The sequence below is a fragment of the Mesocricetus auratus genome, unplaced genomic scaffold, assembly GCF_017639785.1.
Source record: "Mesocricetus auratus isolate SY011 unplaced genomic scaffold, BCM_Maur_2.0 Super-Scaffold_100029, whole genome shotgun sequence".
NCBI classification, from domain to species: Eukaryota; Metazoa; Chordata; class Mammalia; order Rodentia; family Cricetidae; genus Mesocricetus; species Mesocricetus auratus.
Genome location: NW_024429210.1, coordinates 11310702 through 11335641, shown reverse-complemented (window position 1 = coordinate 11335641; position 24940 = coordinate 11310702). Strand labels below are relative to the sequence as shown.

Sequence of the window (24940 nt, the reverse complement as noted above, 5' to 3'; positions counted from 1 at the left end):
GTGGAGCACAAATGAGACCTCGGTATGGCACGTATGTACAAAAATGAAACCCATTACCTTGTAAGCTAATGATAAAAATTAAGTTTTCCTGTATAACAGCTCTGGCTGTCCTGGAAATCCCTCTGCAGATCAGGCTGGCCTCGAGCTCATAGAGATCCGCCTGACTCTGCCTCCCGAGTGCTGGGATTAAAGGTGTGCGCCCCCTCTGCCCGGCTTAAATTTTGAAAAAGCGTACCCTGGAGTTGAAAACAGATAAAGCTGGGTGTGATGCCACATATCTGGGATCTCAACACTCAGCAGGGTGCGGTGGGAATATCTGGAATTTGAGGCTAATCTGAGCCAGAGAGCAAGTTCCAGTTCATCCTGAACTACCCTGCCTTCTCATAAAAAGTGTCAGAATGTTTACCTTTCATGAGCAAGGTTCTGTGAGGGTCCCCAGCACTGAAAATAGCATGGTGGTTGCATGAGCTCAACAGGTCAGCAGGTAAAGACCCCTAACATTGTGATACTATACAAGGCATGTGCCTGCTACATGTTCTGTGCATATTTTCTGAGTGAGGCAGTATTAACACTGAAAATCTTGCATGTGTATGCGTGTAATGTGCATGTGTGTGTGCGTGCATGTTCACACACGTATGTGCTGTGTGTGTGCCTGTAATGTGCATGTGTGTGTGCATTCATGTGTATGTGCTGTGTGTATGTGTATGCACATACATATAGAAGCTTGCAGTTGCCCGGTGACTTCCTAGATAGTTGTCGGCCTTATTTACTGAGGCAAGGTTTCTCAGTTGAACCCACAGCTCCTGAAGCAGGAGCTGGCTAGTGTGCTTCCTCGAAGAGTCTGCCCCCCTGTGTCCCCTGAGCATGGGCACAGCCACACTGTTCAACTTTATGCCCGTTCTGGGAATTGAAACCTCACTCCTCATGCTTTACCTACTGAGCCATCACCCCGGCTTAACGCTGCCATTTTTTGTTTGTTTGTTTTGTTTTTCGAGACAGGGTTTCTCTGTATTATTTTGGAGGCTGTCCTGGAACTTGCTTTGTAGACCAAGCTAGTCTCGAACTCACAGAGATCTGCCTGCCTCTGCCTCCTGAGTGCTGGGATTAAAGGCGTGCGCCACCAACGCCCAGCAAAGCTACCAGTTTTAAGGGTTCACTTCTCAAAATACACATCCATGTGTTGATATATGCACAGCCAGGACAGGGTGTTACAATTTAATAAGAGAGGGATACCAGCCCATCTCTTCATAACAATGGTATCTTGAGTCTCTCATAAGGAAACTCATCCAAGTTCTCTAAGATGTTTCTCAGCCAAAGCCGTTAGTGCATGTCAATCACCTTTGGGGGGCAGAATCCCCACAGGCTGCTGAACTGAAAATGTTCTGGTAGTTGTTTGACCCAGCATCTGGGTTTTTGATACAGCGGCCTCAATTATTTTACGTATTTTATCAATTCCATTTAAACTAGTTTGAAATGTTAGCATTTTAAAATTCATAGTTTATGCCTAATGGTGGTGGTGACACATACCTTTAATCCCAGCACTCGGGAAGCAGAGTTTGAGGCCAGCCTGTTCTACAGAATGAGTTCCAGGACAGCCAGAGCTACACTCTGTGTGTGTGTGTGTGTGTGTGTGTGTGTGTGTGTGTGTGTGTGTGTGTTATAAACTAAATATATATTACATATAAAACTCATATATATATTTACATGACATCTGGGTGGTTTGAAAGAAAGTGGTCACCACAGGGAGTGGCACTGTAAGGAGGTGTGGCCTTGGTGGAGGAAGTGTGTCACTGTGGAGGCGGGCTTTGATGTCTCGTATGATCAAACTCTGTCTAGTGTCTCCGTTTACTTCCTGTTGCCTGCAAGATGTAGGAGTCCTGGGTACCACTCTAGTACTGCATCTGACTGCACGCTGCCGTGCTCCGCTTCTGGATGACACTGGACTGAAACTCTGAAACTACAAGCTAGCCACCCCGATTAAATGTTTCTGTAGTTCCATGTGTTTTACTCTTTGGCTTTTTGAGGGGCCCACCACCCAGCTCCCAAATAAATCACACACAGAGACTTATTCTTAGCTATGGGTGCCCAGCCTCAGCTTCGCTTATTTCTAGCCAGCTTTTCTTATCCTAAATTAACCTGTCTAACTTTTCTCTCTGGGCTTTTATCTTTCTTCTGTATATCGTTCTTTACTTCTTACTATGTGGCTGGCTGGGTAGCTGGATGGTTAGCCCCGGCATCCTTCTCTCCTTGTTTTCTCATTCTCTTCTCCTCCCCAGGTCTCCTTCTATTTGTTCTCTCTGCCTGCCAGCCTCGCCTATCCTTGCTCCTGCCTTGATATTAGCCGTTCAGCTCTTTATTAGACCACCAGGTGTTTTAGACAAGCAAAGAATCACAGCTTCACGATTTAACAAATGTAGCATAAACAAAAGTCACACACTTTAAAGTAATGCTCTACCACGTTTCCTTTATAAGAGTTGCCGGGGTCATGGTGTCTCTTCACAGTACCAGAAACCTAAGACAGACAGGGAGACTCTAATCTGAAACTAAGATTTGATAAATCTTCAGATCCAGTGGAAACTTCTCTTCAGGGCTGGAGATTGAATATTGTAATATTTTACTTGATAACTAGACTCAATAGCCACAGTCTTCAAGATGCCACCTGTTTCTCTGTCTATATCAGCTGCTTGGGTTTTGTAGAACAATTAACTTCATTCTGTTAAATTCCTCTGTTCTCTTTCTCTGATATTCCACATTTCTATTTTGATTATCACAGCTACCATCCATGAAGAGTTCATTGTACTCCAAGCATAGGTAAAACTTAATCAAGAGAGTGTGCTCTATAGCTTTCTGTTGTGTGAAATCCCACTCCTTTCACTTTAAAACACACTTTTATTGTGTCATGATTTCTCCAATCACTGCAACCAGTCACAGCAGAGAAGTGAAAAAAACACCCACAGTCATCTGTAACTCTGGTTCCAGGGGACCCCCTGCCCTCTTCTGACCCCTGTGGGTTCTGCACACACACGGTACACACTGTTAGAAAATAAGACAAATAGATCTTTACAAAATGTGTATATAATAAAAATGTAAAAACAAAGCAAGTAAGAAATATAAATGAAAAACGCAATGAATAAATAAAAAAACACAGTGGTAGGCATTATCAAAAGACTTAACTAAACAGAAGGCAGACTGTCAGCGATGGAGGACGGGGCTGTTCAGTGACCTGGACCCTAGAGGCTGTCCCATCACCCCACCCCTGCAACTCTGCCAAAGCCGAGAAACAGCCTCCATGTGCTGACTGCCCCAGATGTTGGATTATTTTTACAGAAATCACATTGCCATGGGTCACACTGGCCCCTCAAGCCCACCACCCATGGGGAACACACAGCTTTAAGTGTCTTTTCCTTTTTTTAAAAAAAGATTAATAATTAAATAAATAATAATAATTATTATTAAAAGATTAATAATTAAATAAATAAAATAATTAAATAAATAAAATAAATAAATAAAAGATGTAATAATTAATTATTACATATACAGTGTTCTGTCTACATACCAGAAGACGTCACCAAATTGAATTGTAGGTGGTTGTGAGCCACCATGTGGTTGCTGGGAACTGAACTCAGGACCTCTGGAAGAGGAGTCAGTGCTCTTAACCTCTGAGCCATTCTCTCCAGCCCCTTCCTTTCTTTTTTTTTTAATGAATCAAGAGCAGTGTCTAATCCCCCAGGGCTCCCTCCCACCAGCACCTGTGGTGGCTGCAAGTGGAATCCTAGGGGCCAAGGCTGTAGCTCAGGGCAATGGCAAATCAGATTGTGGGCTGGCCTTGCACAGCTGGTAGCTGGATCCAGAAAAAGAAGAAGAAGAAGAAAAAGAAGAAGAAGAGGAGGAGGAGGAGGAGGAGGAGGAAGAGGGAGAAGAGGAGGAAGAAGAGGAAAAAGAAGAAGCCACAAGAAGAAGAAGAAGAAGAAGCCACAAGAAGAAGAAGAAGAAGAAGCCACAAGAAGAAGAAGAAGCCACAAGAAGAAGAAGAAGAAGAAGAAGAAGAAGAAGAAGAAGAAGAAGAAGAAGAGGAAGAGGAAGAGGAAGAGGAAGAGGAAGAGGAAGAGGAAGAGGAAGAGGAAGAAGAAGAAGAGAAGAAACCACCACAGGGCAGAAGTACAAACCGAGACCACACCAATAAAATTGTAGCTAAAAAAATCCCCAAATCTAGAGAAAGAAATACAGATTAAAACACAAGATGCAGTTATAATTCCAAATAGATATGGCTGCAGAAATGCGCCATGACATATTCTAGTCAAGATGCCTAAATTGCAAAGCAAAGACACTGTGTCTAAAACTATAAGGGGCAATGAAATGGCTCAGTGAATAAAGGTGTCTGCCACCAAGCCTGACAACCTGTGTCCTATCTCCAGGATCCCACAGTAGAAGGGAACAAAGTCCACAAGCTGTACTCTGATGTCACATGTATGCTGTGTCATGCACAAAACCACACACACACAAATAAATGAGTAAATGCAATTGTTAAAGCTTAATAAGTAAATTAAAATGCCAACTCACAAAAGCAAAAACATCAGAATGACATCAGATCTCTTGTCAGCAATCCTCACAGCTGAGGTCTGAAACATCTGAAGCCCTGAAGATAAGTAACTGCTAAACTGCACTTATACTACACTCAGCAGAGCTATCTTTTAAAATCAAATGATATTTTATGAAGACCACCAACTAAGGCAGTCCCTGACCCTAAAGCCAGCAGTGCAGACAATAGTTAAGGAAATACTATAAACAGAGGAAAAGTTTCAGCCATGAGAGCACAGGAAAGAATCCTTTTCTTTCTTTCTTTCTTGAACAGATTAGCGATATTTTATTGATTCAAATACAACATACCTCACAGGCAAACACACAAGAGACAAAGATGAGATCAATTAAATATTCATGCAGAGAGAAAATACAGAAATGCTGTTACATAAAAGTCACCTATATATATTAAAGCACCCTACATACTTTGTACAGTTTATTTCTAATTAAGTATTTGAAATAAAACAAGACTGAATTTATTCAAACTTTTATTTCTTGGTGGAAAATGCTCTTTTCATAAGTGGTGGCTGCCTTTTCCCAATGTCATTTCCAAAGATGGGCTGTTGAGAGATCCCCAGTCAGGTATGCGATCCGTCTGATTATAATATTCCTTTGGAAGGAAGTGGCTCCCCAGTATATCTTGCAATGCTCCAAAAACAGCCCCTCCTAGCCAGCCAGGCCACACAATTAGCCTTTGCAGGTAGAATATGAATCCAGAAGATCTTGGTGCTAAGATCTTTTTGTATTTTGGTTTCTCTACCAAATGCCATATTTCTGCAAGCAATCTGTGAAGAAATCCTGGCAACATAGATGTGCCACCTATGGCTACCAAATTTTCTGCCAGTTGCTTCCTGGTGTGTCTATTGGGCACTGCAAAAGGGAATCCAATATTAAAGTGGCAACTGATTTCTTCTCATTATCTTATTCAAAAAGAATTTCCACAACCGAGTCTCTGATTGATCCAGGCACATGTAAAATTTCTCCATCCAATGGGTAGTCGACATTTGGGGGTGGAGAGGGACGCTCACCGTTCCCATCGATATTAAATTTTGCTGCTTGGCTTTCTAGTCCACGCTTTAGATCACTTACAAAGCACACGTGCACTTCAGTATCCTCTAAGATATCTTCTGGAACTGAACCCATCACTGAGAGAAGGCTCTGCCCTCTAGCAGCGGCCGTGTCAACCGTACATTGTTCCAGCAGCTGAGTTTCCAACTTCTTGTGAAGAGCTTTTCCTCCTAAGGGGAGTGCTCCCCAGCAGTTCAGTACTGGGATGCCTTCATATATAGGCAACACCAGGCTTTCCCTATATCCACAATCCAGGAGCATGGCAGAATTACTCCCCAGCCTCAGGAGAGCCATCAGGTGACTTGGAGCAAGTAAGATAGGTGGAACCTTAAAATATTTGCAAAGAACACGAGTAAGTGTCTCTCTGAAGTGGGAAGCATGTGCTACCGCCCCAATAACCACAACCTGGCGGTCTCTGGGATTCACCAACAGACGCCTGAAATATAGTATATAGGTGAATTCCTTTAAGCAAGATATAATTCTTCTGTATTGATATTATACTGAACAACTTTGATTGACTTAGACATGCCAGCTCTTTTATTACACTAGGAATTATACATCGTGGACCAGTTTTTCCCGCAAATCCACACTTGGTGAAGACTTCTCCCAGGTCAATCATGACCAAGGTCTTCTCACCACTATTCCTGAGGCCCTCGTAGAGCAGCATCACGGAGAGCAAAAGAATCCATTTCTTAAGACTGTTGAACCAAGAAGAAGCAGGAAGAAATCCATTATGTACATATAGTAAACCAGCAACTCTCCTATGCTAATACTGGAGATAGTATAAACAAATAACAGTCCAATCAGCCAGAGGAACAACCAGTAACATTACAAAAATTAAGAAACAGCTCTCTACAATAGCTTTAAATGTAATGGCTTCAACTCACCAACAAAGAGATATAGGTTGTCTGATTGTATTAAACAAATTAAACCCAACCTTCTACTATCTCCAAGAAACACACCTATAAACTGAGAATCAAAGGATAGAAATCAATTTATGAAGTAAATGAAAACTGACAAGAAAATTACAAAACTATGTGATATGTGGACTTCAAGCCAAAATTATTTGTCAGAGTTAAAGAAGGGCACTGCATATTCAATAGAAGGAAAATTTATCAGAGTATATAGCAATTATACAGATAATTTGCACCAAATATATAAAAGATCATATAGTGGATGACTTCACTTCTAGATGGTTTAGATGATCCAAAACAAAAATCAACAAAGAAACCTCAGAGTTGAAGTACACCATAGATCAAGTGAATATAACATATAGACAGAATATTCCATCCCACACTTAATACAAGACACATTCCCAATAGCTCATGGAAACCTCTCCAGAATAGACCACATGCTAGACCACAAAATAGTCAAATAATATTTTTATCTCTCAAAATCATAATGCAATGAAATCAGAAATAGACTGCAAGAAAAATTACCCAAACTACAACATACATGGAGAATAAACAACACAGTCTTGAATGATCAGTGAATTGTTGACTAAATCAATGAAGAAATTAAATTTTTTCTAGAATCAAATAAAATAAAAGTAAAACTTACCAAAACCTTTGGGACATAGCTAAGGCAGTTCTAAGAATAAAGTTTATTTCTGTGAGTTGATTGCACTGGAGTGTTAGAAATAGGAGAAGGGATGTGTCTCAGTTGGTGAAGTGCTTTCCTAACATTCCTGAGGTTAGAAACGCAGACTATATTAAACCCTGCAGGGTTTGGCATGCCCATGGAAGTGGAAGAATCAAAAATTCAAGGTTATTCACAACCACAACAACAAAGGCAAGGTGGGAGGCCACAAATAAACCCTAATATCTCCCAAAAGCAAGAACAATCAAAGGTAAGAGACAACACAGAGCAGGGAAGTAGTTAGCAAAGCAATGTTACATAGAGCCAATAGGCAGCTGGTTCTCAGAAAAGAATGCAGACAAGGTTTACCATCCCCCAGCCAACAAAACCAAAAGAAAGAAACTTAGAGGTGTACAGGGGAGTTTACCACAGATTCCCACAGGATACAGAAAACCACTGGGGATGTCTGTGCCAGAACTCAAGTTCCAAAACCTTATATTTCAAAAATCCTGAATAATCTAGAAGACGAATGAATTCCTAAACAAACATGTTCTACTTCAATCAAATCCAGAAGTTATAAGCAACTTTAACTGATCTATAACCATCGGTGAGATGGAAGCAATAATAAAATGTCTCACAGCAAAGAAAAATCCAGCACCAGATAGATTCCCTGACAAGTCTACGGAGCCCTCACAGAGCTAATGCCAGTGTTCCTCAAACTGCTCCATAAAATAGAAAGAAAGTAACACTACCAAATTCATTCCACAGAACCACCATTTCCCCCAAACCAAAAACAGATAAGAATAAAACAAAGAACACTACAGATCAGTTTCCCTGGTGAGCATAGACACAAGCATTCCCAGTACTTGTTTTAGCTAACTAAATGTAAGAGTACATTAAAAACAACATTTACCATGTGGATTTGCTTTCATTATGGAGACGCGTTGCTGTTTTTACTCATGCAGATCCATAAGTGTAATACAGCACATAAATAGTCTTACAGACAGAAATCACATGATCCTTTCAGTTGATGCAGGGAAAACCTGACAAAGTTCAACACCCTTTCATGATAAAAGCCTTAAAGAAAGCAGGAAGGAAAGGAACATACCTCAACATAGTAAAGACTACATATGACAAATCTATAGCCAACATTACCTGAAATGGGGTGAAACAGAACATTTTGTCTACAACCTGGAGAGAGGCCTCGGTATCCATTCTGTATTCTTATCCAGCACTATGGCTTTTTAAATGCAAATACTATAGCCGCTATAGGCTCAGATAAATTTAGACGTTTGGTTCCCAATTGATGGCTGTTTGGGAGGGGCTAGGGGTGTGGCCCCACTGGAGGAAGTGTGTCACCATGGTGGCCAGAGGTTTCAAAGGCCTCCTGGCGTACTGTGTGTTCTCTCTGCCTCTCTCTCGAGGTTTGAGAGGGAACTCTCAGCTGCTCCCCACGCCACACGTTTGCTCCACCACCACAGACTTCTAAACGCCTGGAACTATAAGCTCAGTTAAAGGCTTTCTTTAATAAGTTGCCTTGGCCATGGTGTTTTATCACAGCAATAGAAAAGTAACTAAAGAAACAGTATACTTAAAATCTTAGCTAGAGCAATAAGACTAGGGAATAAAATAAAGAGATACAAATATTATCAGGCAACACAATCTTGTGCTTGAAAAACCTGAAAAGACTCCACCAGAAAGTTGAGATAACAAACACTTTCAGAAAAGTGACAGGAAACAAAATTAACATGTGAACATCAGTAGTTTTCCTAAATACCAGTAACAAACATGATGAGAAAGAAACTGGAGAACAAAACCCCATTCATAAGAGCTTCAAAAAATAAAGTTGAAATGCAGATGAGTAAGTGTAACCAAGGAGGTGGTTAAAAACAAAATACATTGACACAAATGTATGAAAATAGCATAACAAACCTATTATTTTGTATGCTAGCTTAGTTTTCTTTCTTCCTTTTTTTCTTTTTTTTTTTTTTTTTTTTTTTTTTTGAGACAGGGTTTTTCTGTGTAGCCTTGGCTGCCCTGGAACTTGCTCTATAGACCAGGCTGACCTGGAACTCAGAGATCTCCTACCTCTGCCTCCTGAGCACTGGGATCAAAGGCATGTGCAACCACTGCCCAGCAAGCCTAATTTTTTAATAAGACTTACCTGTTTATGTTGTGAATCACAGTATTTACAAAATATAGATAGATATTTTTAGATAGATAGACACCATAGGTAAATTCTGGTGTTTTAGATACAGAGGTTTAATTATGGAAAACAAGGACTATAATTCTTTTCTACGATAATAAACGCCCAGATAAAAGAATATCAAATATTTATTTGGGGAACACTTACACAATGAAGGTAAAAGGCTGCCATGGTCTTTGTCCTGGAGTCGCAGGATGCTGCTCTCAGCTCTTAGGGCTCAGCTCTTGCTCCCAGTCCATCCTTAGTATCTGAGACTCCGCCCCAAAGGGGCGGGTACCTCAAATACTATTGGCTGAATGCGTTCCCACAGCAGTCACCCCTAAGCATATGTTGAGTATCTTTGTATTTCATTGTGTTTGATATTAAAAATTTGCTCTGGGAATTGCTGAGTTGTATTTCATGAACTTTGGCTTGAGATTAAAACAGACTTCCCACCAATTTCTGAAATGCCTTCAACACGCTTCTGCCACTTCGTACTATAAGCAAGAAGCGGCGTCTTCAGTATTGACAATTATAAAATCAAAATATTGATCACTGGGCCGTGGAGATGACTCCGTGGATAAGGGCATCAAGCCTGATGGCTAAAGTTTGACTCCTGGAACCTACAGAGTAAGAGAAAACTGACGGACATTCACATACTGTGGCAATCACATGCGTGTGCACACACAGAGAATTAAAAAAGTAAATAAATACATTTTAAAAGGAAGGGAAGACCCTTCAATCTAAAGAAAACACTCACCAAGTCTGAAATTTTTTGAAGGTACTCTATGTCCTGTTGCATCAAATATTGAGGCAAAATTTAGTTGTAAAAATAAATTAGCCACCCATATCAGCACGCAAATTTGCTTTCAGATTTATAAATGGTAAGATTGTGTACATATTAAACAATTGACTTAAAGCACATTCCTTTCCATGTGGTGGTGACACACACCTTTAATCCCAGCACTTGGGAGGCAGAGGCAGGTGGATCTCCATGAGTTGGAGGACAGCCTGGTCTAAAAAGCAATACAGAGAAAACCCGTCTCAAAAAAAAAAATCCCTGCTTTATTTATGATCAGAAAATACTTGTCTTATGGAACTATTTTATATCAGTATATACCTGAGATCACATAAGAATTTCTCGGACAAAAAGGGGTCAAGAGTGGGAAAAGGCTTAAGACACCTGGAACTATGTGACTTTGACATTCTTAGTCTCTAAGTCTTAGTTCTTCATCAGCAAACAGGGGCAATAACCTCTTTATATCTTATTTTTCCCATGTAAAATAAATCTAATTTAGAATCCATGGGTTTTTAATTCAGAAACTGAATTATATGCTGAAGGAACTCTTTTGCCTTCCTTTGTCTTTCTCCCTTTCTTGCTCTGCTGATCGATTAGAAGTCCTGCTCTGTTGATCTGGATCAATTACAAGTCCTTGCTGGCACTTCCACCTTTCCACTGCTGCTTATGTACAGAGGTCATGTATGCCAATGTGTATGTGTGTATCTTTTGTTCTCAAAATCAACATGTTACCTAAAATCTCTAAGACTGAGTTCCTTAAAGGTGTGGTGATGGGACCCACTTCAAGGACTGGTTGGAAAGCCTATTTAGATAGCAAAACTTGATGCCTAATTCCTAGTCACTACTTAAAATGCTAGCGATGATATTTGTTATTATATATGATATCTTGTTATGTATTGTGAGTTACTTTTCTGTGGTTGTGATAAAATAATCTGTAAAAAGGCAACTTAAGAAAGGAAGGATTTTTTTGCTTTTTTATATTTATTAATTTATTATTTATTTTAAATTAGAAACAAGCTTGCCTCACATGTCAGTCCCAGCTCCCTCTCCCTCCCCTCCTCCCCCGCACCCCCCAGCTCCTCCAGCCCTACTCCATCCCCTCTCTGCCCCCCAGGGAGGGTGAGGCCTGGAGGAAATGACAGACTCTGGAGATCCCTCATGAAAGGAAGGTTTTATTTTGGATCCTCGATCCAGGATGTGGTCCATTGCAGCAGGGAAGCATGGCGGCTGGAGCGTGAAGCAGCCGGTCACATTGCATCCACATTCGCAAAGCGGGGCGATGAAGGCGTTCAGCTTGCTTGAATCCTTCTGACGCAGTCTGGCAGCTAGAACTGGCCTTTCCTCGTGAATTAACCCAATTAAGAAAACTCTCCGACAGGCACATCGGGAAGCTCCCTCCCTAAGTGGTCCCAGGTGTAGTCAAGTTGACACTCGTCAAAGCCATTACACATTATTCTTCTGAAGGTTGTATTAATGAAACCCACAAAACAGGAAGTGGCAAGAGACAGCTACCGATGATGTGGGTGAGAAACGGCCAGAGAAGCCACAAGATCTCGAAAGTCCTCGAAAGCCAACAGGTCACCTGTGACGTCCGAGGTACAGGAACTGGGATGTAAGAAGTTGGACACAGAGGAACTAGCAACCAAAGTAGGACTGTGAATTTCCACACTAACCATAAAAGGTGAAACCTCAAAACATCGGCGACAGAGCAACACAGCACTGGTAATTCCTGCTTGAGAAGAAAAGTCTTTTGCATCCTTCTCCCTGGGCAGCCCGCCATAGAACATACCCATCCTAGCATGGGGAATGGAGAAACATAATCCATGTTATTCACAGAAAACAGTGGGCAACTCGTTGAAAACACCAGGGGAGTACAGCAATCACGGATGAGGGCCTATCTTGACAAATGTAAAATTATTTAAAAATTGAAGTACTCTGGCGTACTGGGGAGATGACGTGCTGGGCAAAGTACTTGCCTCGAAAGCTTGAGGACCCGAGTTTGGGTCCAAGCCGCTGTGTAAAAGCTGACATAGTCGCCTATGCTTATTATCCCAGCACAGGGAGGCAGACATGGGAGCCCACCAGAATTCCCAGGCAGCCATTCTAGGACAATCAGTGAGAACCAGGCTCAATGAAGAGACTCTCCAAAAAAATAAGGTGGACAGTGACAGAGAAAGGCACTTGACCTCAGCATGCTCGAGCACACTCGAGCACACAAACATAGACACCTACAGTTGTTAATCTTATTATAATAGTTTTGCTTTATACAATATTTGGATTTTTTACTGTTTAATTTGGTTCTTTCGAATATGAAGACTGTCTAACAAACTAAATTCTAGATACTTCTAGAACAAAATTTTCTGTTCTTCATGACATTGTGTCTTAAGAAAAAAAAAGCTCTGTAGAATCTGGACTTACATGAAATACTTATTGAGTTAAAAAATAAACATGAATTTACTATCTTGGTAGATGGCATGAATATTGCTAACATAAAATGAGTAAATGTCCTTGAAATCATTCTTGAGTCTTTCTTATATCATGGTTAACATTATCAATGAAGTATATTAATTCTACCATCAAAATATATCTAGACAAAACATTTCTCATCACTCATGTTGCAGCTATCCTGGCCCAACCCACCTCCCAGTGGGGCGGCTGACCTTAGCTGTTGGATTATAATTTATTGCATTTTACAGAAGACACCATTCACAGGCATTGCAGGTGAGCATTGCTTTCTTAAACTGTGTAGCATAATAATCATACTTGCCTGGATCATTAAAAACAAAACAAAACAAAAACAAACCCTCCTGGCCCATCTCCGTTCTTGTCTTCTCCTATTGCTAGTCTCCTCTCCCCCAAAGCACTCAGCCTGATCTACTAAAACTTAAGCTAGATTGTTGCGGTAGTTTTCTTTCCCACCAGCCTGGTCCTGCATCTGCCTTGCCTCAAATAAGCACACAAAGACCTATATTAATAATAAAACTGTTAGACGATGACTAGGTCTTCCTATTGGCTAGCTTTATCTCAATTATTAACCCATTTCTATTAATCTAAGTATTTCCTCGTGGTCTTATCTTACTGGAAAAGGGTCTGGACTCCTTTATGGTCTACATGGTGACACTTTTGGCGGGCTCCCTCTGCCTACCTTTCCCAGAATTCTCCTCATCTCCTAGCCCCGCCTATCTTCCTGCCTCTCTGGCCAGTGTTTTATTCATCAACCATTAAGAGGAACATATATACAGAAGGACATTCCCACCACTAGATCCTTCATTTCTCCACTTAAAAAAAACCAAGGGGCTTCCATGTCATTCACAGCATAAAAAAAAAAGTCATTGGAAGGATTATGTTGTCCCACTCTCACTTTTTCTGAGTTTGTCCCCTCCTGTACCCTATTCCAGACACGTAGGGATCCTCTCTCTTCACAGGGCAGCCTCACATACTCCTGCTTCAGAGCACTCGCAAGTGTCCTTGCTTCCAGTTGGAGTCCCCTCAGATGTCCACATGGCCAGCCCTTCAGGTCTTTATTCAAAGCTCGTCTTCTCAGTGAGGAAATCCCCGATGCCCCATCTGTCACTGAGACACTGTGTACCGTATGCATCTTTCCCTTGCCATTCCTCTTGTCTAACTCACTTAATACCTAGCTGCTCCTGTGTGAAGGCGTGTTCCGAGAGGACAAGGGGTTTCGTCTTGTTTACCACTTCTGGTACAGTCAGGGATAGGAGCAGCACACACCTTTTACCCCAGCACTCGGGAGGCAGGGCAGGTGGATCTCTGGGAGTTTGAGGCCAGTTTGGTCTGTAGAGTGAGTTCCAGGACAGCCAGGGCTACACAGTGAGACTCGGTCTTGAAAAAAACCAAAAAGTACATAAATAAAACACAGTAAAACTTCTGTTAGACAGCTGGAAGGATGGCTATAAGGTTAAGAGCACTGCTCAAGAGGACCTGGGCTCGGTTCCCATCACCTACACCAGGCAACTCCAGCTCCAGCAGTTCAAATCTGCTGCCCCACAGGTACCTCTTCTCATATGCACATACCACGTATAAAATCCGACTTTAAAATAAACTTGTTAGAAAGAGAAGCTTCATTAGTCTGTCTCTTGAAAAATTATGGACAATTTAGAAGCTGTTCACATTCAGGAAAGCAGAGGCCAGAGCTGACCTCTCAAGAGATTCTCATGAGAACCAGCTTACGCAGTGAGTGGGTAGGTGGTTGGACACAGCCATGCCTAAGAAGCAGCTCCTACAGCAGCAGGGAGACAGATTCTTACACAACTACATAATAGTTTAAAGACAATAAAATCAAGCAGTGCAGAAATGTTTACAAGCAAAATAGACAAAAACATTACCAAGTATCACAGGAGGCCTTTGAAACGTAACCCAAAGTAGAAGACAGAAATGGCAATGTCCGCAGCTGTTGAATGAGTTTCTTTGAGTACCAAAATGCATGACGAAGACCCTTCATCTTCAGGCTGCTGATCATTTTCGTTCCCACTCTACCAAGCTGTGAATCACCCGTGTTCTCTTTGTTCCATAAGTCTATATATTCCAAGTTTTCATTTAAAACTCTGCAGCCAGAACCTGATTTTGGGTTAGAAGTCTCAGCTCCAAAACTTTGACCTTAGCTTTAAGGTCATAAAGTCATAACGTGCCAGTTTTTAAGCCTCTGCATAACAAAGTCAGTAGGAAGAGATGCCATTGAAATCAGAGTTTAGGCAAGAGATGGCAAGGATATGGTAATCCAAAGTGCTGAAACAGATGCTTTAGTGAGGGAACACACATTTTCAATCAGAAACCAGGTTTAGGGACCTCTAGTCCAGTGCTTTTTGTCCCAATATTACACGGAGGGAGAATTACACCCTCAAATTACTTAGTAAGTAAACAATGTATTCCACGATATTACCTTTTACTGGAAACTTAAATGATCAGTGTCACTTCCCAGTTCCCAAGGAAAAGTTAGGGTTTTCACTAAAAAAACAAAATATTTTTTTCTTTTCCTTTAAGAGAAGTTGAACCTCCCCCGGCCCCCCCCAAAAAAGTTGGCTTAGTTGGCTGCTCTCAGGGGATCAACTGAAGACATCAAATCCACATCTTCCTCTGACCCCACTGACTCTGCCTTGGCTTCAACAATGACTAGAGCTAGAGCTGTAGCCTGGGAGGCAGCTGCTGGGGGGCAGGCCGATCAGCAAAAACCCTTGATCTTCTCAGCCAGTGGGAGGGAGCTCTCGGTCTCCACAGACAAAGCCAGGACCTGCTTGTGTCCACCAGTGCTGCACTAAGACAACAGCTGGTCAACAGTGTATAGAGATATGATACATTGTAGATAGCCTCCAGACAGTGAGAATGCAGCTTCTCCTGGGCTATCAAGCACTTCCAGGCTGTAGAATCTACCTGGGTCGAACCCCCTGCTAGATTATCTGGCCCAAAGGAGAAGCAGGGAGGCTACTCACTGTGCTCAGCATTGTAGCCTTGCTAGGCCACCGTGCCTCAGATCCTTCAGGCTGCACATCACTCAGAATTTCAGTGGCACCCTGGAGAGTTTAGTGGTGAAGCCTAGAGCCTCAACGGTATTCCGGTGCCCCAGACAAGTGCTCTGGGCTGGCACTGCAACCTCACATGGGCCAATGGCACCAGCACAGACAGATGACACCATACTGGCCAGCAGCATGTCGGTGATCGGCGAGGTGCTTCTTGGAGAACACAAGACCCTCATGCTCCTGGATACGAGACGACAGTTTTTCCAGAGATAAGCTGTTCTCCAGATGGCCCTATGGCCTCTGCATCATGTGTTCTTGCCCTTCAGAGGAATATGCAGATCATCCGGAGCCTACACTGGCTGTCCCAAAATGAAGCATTTTGGATAACTATCCACAAGTTGGATGGGACTAGGAAAGCAGTTGAACATCCAGATCAGTTCTGTCCTCTGTAGGCATCAGCAGCGTTTCAGGGGCTGCCTGCCACACAAGGTTTAGACACTGTGTCACTCAAACAAGGATGTCTGGCAAGAGCTAAATGTTTTCTTTTTATAAGAAAAACAACCTCATTGGGAAGTTTTTTTAATTATTATTACAACTAGTTAATGTCTCAGGAAATAATAGAGAAAATAGAAATTAATTCATTATTTAAAGTCCTCCTTCCTATATTTAATTGCCAGAACCCAGCATGTTAGAAAATGCATAGTTTATTTTTGTATATCACTCCTTTATAAATATGCAAAAGTCTGTTTCTATGTTTTTTCCAACTCTTCAGACCAGAATGCATAGTAAAAGGCATGGTAAAATTAACAAAAAGGACACATTTATAAAGCATAACTGTTCCTTTGCCTTTCAGTGTCTGTTGCCAAATGAAAATTTGTTTCTGAGGGTCCTCTTGCCCCACATATCCTTATAGAAATTATGTATCAAGTGAGTGAGCAAACAAAAAGCTTGTGTAGGTGGCTCTGTCTTTGTGATTAAACTGGCCCACTGATAACCTGCCGAATGCCACTTTGATTCCAGCGTATCTCTAGAGCCAACAGCATCAGACAGGGAATTGCTCTCACCTTCAGCTAGATGATTCCTGCCTTCATAAAATATATGTCTATATTTTACATCAGTATATTAATGACCAGACCACCTCAGTTGCTTATAACTTTCCCCAGAATGCTACTTTTTCTCAGATTTGTGATTACTCTTAATGACCAAAACAATATCCTGATTCTGATATTAAATCCTATATCACAGTGGAGGGGCATGGGAATGTCCGTCCCTACATTGGTATTTCCTAACTCTCTGGCACATAACCTTAGTCTCAAATAGACATGCAGACGTCTGATAAATGTTTATTAAAAACTTCCTGTGTTTGCAATATGTAAGATTTGGTTAGTGTTTTAACCTTCAAATTTGGAGTTATAAAAGGAAACTAACAATCATATATATTGTTTGACAACAGTTGAGATATATGTTGTGGAAAGACAGGACTGATGTGGGGGTGAATTAAGAATCTTTATCAAAGGAAGTAGTATCGTGTAAAAGAAGAACTGTTGGTCAAGGAAGGAGAAAAGTAGCTGTGAAGGCAGACGATGGTGTCCCCAGACACAGATAGTGCAGCCTGAAGGAGCTAGCTGAGTGGAGGGGACATCAGAGTGATCGTGCGGCTGTCAGCGATGAAACAGGCCACAGGGCTCATGTCCACTGGAGTTTGAACTTTATCATGAGCTATCATGAGGCTTTGGGCAAGATGATGAAGCCCATCTGTAACAGAGCCATTTGACTGCTCTCGGAGAGTGTGTTAGTGAGGTGACTAAGAGAAGGGTAGCACTGATGGGTACAAGATATACGAGTGGTCCATGAGTCCAGCAAAGGTGTGGTGCTAACCTTAAGAACAGGAAGATGTTAGGTAGCTTGAGCCGTCCTAGCAAAATGTCATAGGCCTGATTGTTGCTGGATATTCTCTTGTTGTGCCTAGGTCCTGCCGCTGCTTCAGTCCCAAATAAGCACATAGATGCTCTATTAATTATTAAACTGTTGGCCAATGGCTAGGGCTTCTTATTGGCTAGCTCTCTCTAAATCATTAACCCATAACTACTAATCTATGTATTTCTACATGGCCTTATGTCACTGGAGAATACCTGGAGCCTCCTATCCTCCTGGTCTCCACATGGCAACTCTTTCTGGTGCTTCTCTGCCTCCCTTCCCAAGAATTCTCCTTATCTCCTAGCCCTGCCTGTCTTCCTACCTCTATCGGCCAAACAGTGTTTTATTTATCAACCAACAAGAGAAACATACATACAGAAGGACAACCCCATCCCCTGATGACCTAAATGATAGTAATGTGTTTCTGACAGTTTGAAAGGGTCAGAGTCTAAGGCTATTGTTGTACTAACCATGGCCAGATTCTGATGGGGGCTCTCTTCCTACTGATGATCACTTTCTCCCTGTGTCCTTACATGGTAGAGAGAGAACTCTGGTCTTTTCATCTTCTAAGGACTCTTAATTCGTCCACAGGAACCTTACAATTAAGACCTCATCTGAATCTCCCTGAGCCCCAACTCCAAACATTGAAAGTTAGGGCTTCAACATGTAGACACAGAAGGAACAAATATCTCATGCATAACTTTAAGAGGTATTTGAAGACAAAAATTGGTAGCATTTGGCAATTGGTTGAAGGGTCTAAAAAAACAGGTAGATATTGATGATGATCCTAAATTCTTAACACAAACAACTGGGAGAATAATCGAGCCATCTCTTTAGGAAACATTGGAAGAAGAGATTTGAGACCATATATTTAGTAATTGACAGGCCCTATTTTGTTATGTCTCAGTATAAGCTAGATGGAAATGTCATGGAGGCAGTTAGATACATGAATCTCAAGCTCAGAATAGAGGCCTGAATGAACATACAAATTAAAAAAAAAAGTCAGTTTGTAATTAGTATCTCAACAGATGAATGCACACAAGATTCCTAAAGGACTGAACATTGACCGGCAGGACCACGAGGCTGGCCACGATACATACAAATATACATCAAACCAATGAGCAAACACATTTGCAGAAATGGCTTTGCCTTTATGAATATATCAGGTGCCGCGTTGACTCCAAAATGGTTACCACAACCCTCTGGTAAACGTCTAGATCCTGACCAGAGGAATGTCAGCTAGAAGGAGCCAGAAAGTCAGACTGGAGAAATAAGAGAGTCAAGAGACTCTAACGTCACAGAAGAAGGAAATAAGGCCCTTTGAGGAAGCTATGAGCTGTCAGCTGTGGCAAATAAGATGGGTGTTGCTGGTTAGATTTAGCAGCGTGAGCCAATCTTGACCCAAGCCAGACAGGTTCACTGGGGAGTCACGAGACGAGGCAAATTGTAGTGAGCTGGGGATGCTGTTTGGAGAAGTGCAAAGCGTGGGCAAATTGCTTCTTGTTTGTTGCAAGATATTTAGTCCCATTATGAAACTTCCAGACTGTGGTAACAAAATTGACCTTGGGTCGGGGACCGAAGCCAGTGACTATTTGACAGTAATTAGCCACAGAGAGGATGGGGGAGTCAAGAATACAGATAATGAGATGCACAGGAAGGAGTAGGGAGAGACTGAGAGATCTGTGGTCTTTTCTGATTTGGAACCACTTCTCTTGCCGGGTCCCCAGCTAAAGAGGAAGGTCCACTGGTTGCTTCTCGGCTTCCCTGATCTAACAGGTTTTCACTCCAACATCTGACTCTCAAGTCTTTATTGGTACAAAGAATGATAGAGACTTTGGCAAGCAGAGCTGGTGCCTGCAGGACAGAAATCCCACCAGGTTGGGCCCTGAGTGGCAGGGCGATGATTGCAGGGCTGTCAGTTAAAATATCATTAGGTTCAGGTGCAGCCGCTAAGCCACAGAACACTTGTTTTGTTTTGAAAAGAGAGAGGGGGTGGGGGAGAGATGGGAAACGAGAGAAGAAAGGAAACGAAAGGGAAAGGATAGGTAAGCTGTCAAAGGGCAGAGCTGAGCTTCTGTGGCATCCAAAGTGCAGAGATACGGAGTCATCTCCAAAGCAAGAGTGATCCCTGCTGCTTTCTGTACTAGAAGCTACGTTTCCCTACTGCCTTTGTAAAGGGGTTTCCTTGCAGGATGAGTCACATGTGAGCTCTGTCTTTTGGATAGGCGGACTGTCCCTTGATAGCATTTCAACCCGGTAGACCTTTGCTCTAGTGTATGCAGGGCACGTGGCTTCCCCGTAAGAGGGGACAGTGACTCATTCTCACATAGTGGGACCCCCTATCCGAATGGCTTCCACTTGCCTTCCTGGAACTTACCCTAGGTAGCACAAAGGTGACAAACAGTAGCTTGCTGAGCTTTCTGTGGATGTGAGGAAGAAAGACTCTGAAACTAGGTTAGCAGCGGGAGAATTCTGATGAGGAAAGAAAGAGAGAGAGAGACCGAGGCTCGTTCTAGCACATGTTAAAAAAACAACAAAACAGAACCACCTCCAAACAGAAGTTCCCTGAGTGTTCTCCCCGAGAAGCAGGGCCCTAAGTTGCAGGATGCTGGTGAAGAAAATGATGGTCCTTTGCTGCCATGGCTATAGCTCAAAACCCTAGTCATTGTCTCATCTCAAGTATTCAGAATTTTCCAGGAAGTCACCGTATTTGGCACTAATAAATGCTTGCTGCGATTATATGTTTTACTACCATTGGACCACAGTTTTCCTTTCTTCTCTTTCTCTTCAAGAACATGATTGCTCAGGTTTACCACTGCAACAGCATCAACCCCAGTTTTCAGTGCCAGTGTTTTTTGTATTAGTTACTCTCTTCACTACTGCGATAAAACGCTTGAAGGAGAGCAAAGATTTGTTGTTGTTTTTTTGTCTTCTGTTTTCTCACACGGAAGGGGTAGTAGCGGGAGCTTGTAGCATGGGCTTCCTACATGGGGTCAAACCACAAAGCACAGCACTGGGAGAATTCATAATACGGAGGCTATTTGAACGTGGTTGGGAAAGACCAAAAATGTTCTTTAAAGAATGTACAGCTTCATTGAGCATAATAGTCACCAACATTATTCTGTGGGTCTCAAGACCCAACACCATTTAAAACTTTCGTTTAAACCTGATCCTCACCCCCCCCCACTTCCCAAATCAGGCAAAGGACAGGAGGAGGAAGAGAGAGAGGAAGGGCAGGGGGAAGTAATGTGTTGCTTCATGTTAACTTGGAGAGGTCTGCGACTGGTGCATAGCACAGGGTTGAGTTCAGATGGTAAGAGCTAATCTCCTGTGAGGACCCCTGTCCTCTGCGATGCTGCTGGCTTCAGTCTCGGGAGTCACGTGGCTTCTCATGGTGGAAGACGGCTGGTGGCAGCTTCCAGCTTTCGAAAAGCAGCAGCCTTGCTTGTTTTACGGGCTCAGTGCCACTCGCTGATTTTGATCGGCTCATGCATCCATCTCAGCCGGGGAACGAGGACCCGTGGGAGACTCTAATTGGCTGAGCCTGAATTCTCCCCAACTCCTAATGTCAAACCGAGTGGGTCAACTTCACGGGAACACAGAACGGGATGGACAAAGATCTGGTCTTCCAGAGATGAAACAAAAAGGCTCCCTTTCAGGAGAAGAAATGAATGCAGTCCGACAGCCGTCAAATGTCTGTGGCAGGTCTGGTGTAAGCGAAGGCTCGGATTTCCTCTTAGTCTCTTTCAGTATAACACAGCGCATTTCAGATTTAACCTTTTCTATGGCTATTGCAGTTGCAAATTGACTCTTCCCCCCCCCCCTTTGGTCAGCTGAGAAATAGTACTGACCCTATCTCATCTCCATTTTTCTGAGTTTGAAATAAATAAAAAAAAATACTACACAAATGCAGCTTAACAACACTAACAAAAACCCATTTAGGGTTCCAAAGATTTGTTTCTACTAATAATGAGACCGTGGGAAATAAGTTCTACTTCTAACTGAGCTCTAAAAGGCTTCTTGCTGGTGTTTCAGTTGCCATGACCTCTGGAATAGTCTTTCTTTATTATTCCCGACATGAGTTGTTGACCGCCTCTGACCCTGAGTTCACAGAACTCTGTGCCGACTTTTTGTTTACTTACCTATGTAAGCCACCAGCCCTGGGTTTGTGGGTTCCTTGAAGTCAGAACATCAACCTTTATCTTCCTAGCACCAGAACAAAGTTCACTGTCAGGGACTTACACGGTGGAAAGCCAATAAATGTTCTCTGAATGAGCGAGTGTCTCATTTAATTTTGATAACAGACCTACGAAGAAGAGATGATCAAACGGAGACTTGGAGAGTGAGGTGAAGTAAACGACTAGCAAGATAATGTATAGTAGGACTGGAGCTCAAGTCTACCTGAGGCAGAGACCACTGTCTTGCTCAAAAGTGCTTACTTGGAATGAGGTTCAAATTCTAGCTTGTGTATCCTAGCTGGGTGTTCAAATTCTAGCTTGTGTATCCTAGCTGGGTGTCTTCTTGTTTACCTCTCTGCCATTGTTTCCCTTCGTGTATCTTTCTCTGCAACCCTTGGGTACACTTGAGTTTTCTTGCCTTTTACTTTTGGTGGACACTGTCAACTCTGCTTACTACAATTTTATACTTTTCAAGCTCAAACATTACCCCTTTCATAAATCAATCTTGCATCATTCTTTTCCAAGTTGTCATGGCTTGTATTTGCTGAGCCACAGATGTAGCATTTATGATACCATTTAAAGTACCACAAAGACTCTTACTTTGTGTGTCACTTAGTGGTGTGGCTGTGGTACAAAAGCTTACACACCGTTGACTTTTAAAGAACACCGTTCATTGAGTGAACTAATGATATCATTGTGGTGCCTTTTTGAAATGGCAATTATTTTCCCCACTGACTAGAACCCAGAACTATATAAATCATTGTTAGAGTTACATTCTTCACTCCTACAATTTCCATGGGCTGTGTTCTCTCTCAGAAGCCAAAGGGATCTCACACAATCGGGATCACCAACTATCATGTCAGAAAATTCAAGTAGAATGGCACTTTCCATAATTGTTAATATGTAGTTTTGCAAATCATTGAAAGATACATCTCTGTAATTTTTTAATTTTAGAAGGACTAGAAGCCAGCAGACAAAACTAAGGTGATGGCTTTCAGGTATTTTTTAGAGATAATTCAATCTATTGACAAGAAAACCCAAACTAACATGGTTAACTGGAATCAATTGTCACCTCCAATCACCCACAGAAAGTGAGAGAAAGGTGGAAGGAAGAGGGGTCCTATGGCTGTCAGAACAAGGCTAACGTTAACAGCAGCAAGATGCTATCAAAACCAGAACCAGCTGTGTGGGCTCTGCTCTAAACGACACCATGGTTTTCAGAAATACAGCAACTCAAAATTCTGACTCATGCTATGTGATCAAAAAATAAAGGTTTTTACCAGAAAATGCACCAAAAGCCCATGTCATCTCCCACGAGCTATGGGTAAGCAGTGTTATGGTGCTAGGTGTAGGGATGAATTACAATAGTCTTTTAAAACAACAACTTGGTGAAGTTGTTCAAGAACTGAGGTAGGGGATGGGAAACATAGGATCGGGTAAGGTAAGGAGTTAAGGGCCAATAGTATTCCACCAAGCAGGGAGGTAGCTAGGCAGGGGACAATCTTGCATCAGGTCTGGCTGAGTCACCCCCCACATGGAGGTTATAGGTTAGAGACAGGTCACCAAACTCTAGCCAGGCTCAGGAGCTTACACTGGGCCTCGCATCCAAGCCTTTCTTAGGCCCAACAGCTAGCCTTTTTCTTCATCCCTAAACCCAGAAGCTAGCTTCTCTGTCCTCTTTTTGCCTTTTCTACGATGTTATTATGTAAATGTGATTACACTAGTACATGGCCTTCTGAGACTAGTTTCTTTCACTTAGCAAAGTGCATAGGCTCTCCTCTGCCTTCCCATTGCTGAGTAGTATTCAGGGTTGGGGATACTTTCTGTAGATACTAAGGGAAAAGGCCAAAATAAAAGCTACTTGCTGGCCACATAATTGTGGAGAACAAAGGACAACAACCCTTGAGACAGTAGTCGATCAAGTTTGGAAATTATCCTTTCTGAAAGTCAACAGTAGGGACAGGCTAGGACTAATAGCCCGCAGACAGTCAAGCTCAGGGGTTAGAGATGGATGGAGAGAGCTTCATCCATCCGTAACTGGGTGAGCAGCACACTAACACCGTATTTCTGATTGACCAGAATAACAAGCACAAAGTGTGTCATCCCTCAGCTGGGCTCCAACTGTGTTCAGAAAACTAACCACGTTTGTAGAAACTACCTGAGTCTTGTTCAGTTTCAGTTGTAAGTCATATACAAAGACCTAGACCAGCAAGCATGTCAATGTTTTTTTTTTAACTTTTCCTTAGTAAAGCTTTGCTTTTACTTCATTTACTCTCATCCTCAACTCTTATTACTATCTGAACTTGAGAGCTACTATCTCTAGTTGACGTTTGTTGACCGAGGAGTGTCTGGCACCGAGTCCTGGGACATAGTCATCTGGGTAGAGAATGGTCCCATCAGTCTCAAAGCACGACCTCACTGTGAGTGTGTCCGCCATAAAAACCCACACACAGGCTTTTGTGTAAGCAAATATTTCTGAGAGACAGAAAGACAAAGGAAATGTTAAGTGTCAAGAGAAGACAGAAAAGCTGCTCAGCCTGGCATCTAGTTTGCCTTTCCCAGTGACTGTGAGCTAATGTACTTTTTCCTAAAGATATCACAAGCAAGAGCTGTGTTCCCTCAGGATCAGAATGTCTGTGACCCTGAGTTTTATGATAGTAGTACTTCTTCTCTCTAATCCCTAAATCTAAACAGTGCACAGCATAAAACCAGCTTACAATTTCATTTGCAGAGGGAAATTATTTAAGATAAAGTTTGCACATAAACTCATATATTTTAAAACTTTGTTTACATTTTAAGATTTGCTTAAAATTTAAATCTCGTTAGCAATAAAATCTTTTGAGGAATATTACTTAGAGAGCCACAGGATTGTATATACAGCTATTGTAAAAACAATAATATGACTCCTTTGGGGGGGTTGCTTTTTCGAGACAGGGTTTCTCCATGTGGCCTTGGCTATCCCAGAACTCTCTCTGCAGCCCGGGCTGGCCTTGAACTTAGAGATCTGGCTGCCTCTGCCTCCAGAGTGCTGAAACTAAAGGCGAGAGATTGTCTTCTTTCTTTCTTTCTTTTTCTTTTCTTTTCTTTTTTTTTTTTTTGGTTTTTATGAGACAGGGTTTCTCTGTATTGTTTTGGAGGCTGTCGGTCCAACCTGGCCTCGAAC

The 24940-nt window shown here is 42.2% G+C and overlaps 1 pseudogene; it reads right to left on the bottom strand.

The window, feature by feature from the left end:
• Positions 1–5053: 5053 nt before the first annotated feature.
• Positions 5054–8523, bottom strand: LOC101834625 (annotated as a pseudogene).
• Between the last annotated feature and the right edge of the window lie 16417 nt (positions 8524–24940).